This window comes from Charadrius vociferus, unplaced genomic scaffold (genome assembly GCF_000708025.1).
Source record: "Charadrius vociferus isolate BGI_N301 unplaced genomic scaffold, ASM70802v2 scaffold467, whole genome shotgun sequence".
Lineage (NCBI taxonomy): Eukaryota > Metazoa > Chordata > Aves > Charadriiformes > Charadriidae > Charadrius > Charadrius vociferus.
This window is the reverse complement of record NW_009649309.1, coordinates 605502-607490: the sequence shown is the minus strand read 5'-3', so window position 1 is coordinate 607490 and position 1989 is coordinate 605502.

The following is a 1989-nucleotide window of genomic DNA, read 5'->3' as shown; positions in this document are numbered from 1 at the left end:
AACGTGGCCAGCAGGTCGAGGGAAGTGATTCTGCCCCTCTACTCCCCTCTGGTGAGACCCCCACCTGGAGTACTGTGTCCAGCTCTGGGGGTCCCAACATAAGAAGGACATGGATGTGTTGGAGTGGGTCCAGAGGAGGGCCGCAAAGAAGATGAGAGGGCTGGAGCACAGACTGAGAGAGCTGGGGTTGTTCAGCCTGGAGAAGAGAAGGCTCTGGGGAGACCTTATAGCAGCTTTCCAGTACCTAAGGGGTGTCTGCAGGAAAGGTGAGGGAGGAACTCTTTATTGGGGAGTGTAGTGATAGTATGAGGGGTAACAGTTTTAAACTGAAAGAGGGTAGATTTAGATTCAATATTAGGAAAAATTCTTTCCTGTGAGGGTGGTGAGACACTGGAACAGTTTGCCCAGGGAAGTTGTGGCTGCCCCATCCCTGGACATGTTCAAAGGCAGGTTGGGTGGGGCTTTGAGTAACCTGGTCTAGTGGAAGGTGTCCCTGCTCATGGAAGTGCAGGTGAAACCAGATGATCTTTAAGGTTCCTTCCAACCCAAACCATTCTATGAAGTAGCAGCAAGCTCTGGGTAGTATTAGGGCACTGAGAGATGTCCTGCATATAGAAACCAGATTCCTTGACCAATGTGCAGAGAAATATAAGCCCCAAGGAACAGCCATCCTGGGTCACAGCAGAAAGTCACCTTGATCTCTGTCTGACTGCAGTGTCAAGGGAAGAATGCAAGAGTGGAGAGAGCAAGTACAGGTGTTTCAAAGCAAGAAAATGAGCAGGACTCTTGTCTAGTTCAGGGTGTCCAAGTTCCTGGAAAGCTGAGCTGTCTGTGACACGTCTGTATTCAGAGAGTTTGCATTTAGGCGTTAGGACTCAATTCACTCTCTTGCTAAGCTGTAGTTTCCCCCCTTAAGAACCTGTAATGTTAGCCTGAAAAAATATCCTTAACAGTTCGGAATTGTCAGAGACTTCTCTTTAGATTGATTCTAGGTTGTGTGGTGCATGCCAGAGATCCAGGAAGCATTTGGCACAGTCGAGGACAGAATTATTAAACACATGCCTCTGGCCTATGGAGCAGGATGTCTGGTGTAGCTGGGTTTGAGGGGAGCCTTGTAACACTAATTGGAGTTACACTGTAGCTGACATTCCTGTTTTTATTAAAGTTAATACATAGAGGCCCTGTTGTGTTCAGCAACGCATGGTAAGTAGACATAAATATCTTGCAAAAGATGGTCCCTGGTCAAAAGAGGAGACTGAAAAAGAAAAATCAACCTGAGAATGAAAGTGGGACACAAGCAGATAGAATGTTTTGCCTGGGGCTATACAGCAGGTCATTTGTGGAGAGGGAAGTGGAGCCCTGATCTCTCTGCTTGTGGTGCCAGCACCCTCTTTGCTGAAACTGTGTTGCCAGGGCTTGCGTGTTGGATGGGTCAAGGGAAATTTGTGCAGTGATTATAATACTCAAAGACGAGGATTTTGGTTGTCTTCTAGACTTGAAGAGTAGATTTAGATACAGCATACTGAGATCACGTCCTGTCATTGGTTTAATGCCATCATTTCTGATAGCAGTGACAATCTCCGTTTCAGGAGGCAGGATTGCAGGCTGAATAAGCTGTATGTGACCTAGGTTTTGTTAACGTTGTTTTAACAGGCATGATAAAGATGTGGTGGTACTGGGTTATATACGACTACACAGGCTTACTGCAGGCAGTGTTCTGTGCATGCTTCTGCATCTTCTCTGCCTTGTCTTCTTGAGCTGGTTGTCAACTGTGTTGAAAGCATATGTGACTCCAGCATAGATACAGTTTCAGATACATAGTTCCTCCTGCATTCCTATAGACAAGATAAGGCATGAAACGCGTTCCTGTACATCTTTGCTTGTGCTTACTGTACTGTACTCTCTCTAGGGATGCAAACGAATGGTGGGTCAGGGTAGTAGTCTGTCTAGCTTATTTTCTTTTTTGTAGGAGCCAAGAGCAACTGCTGA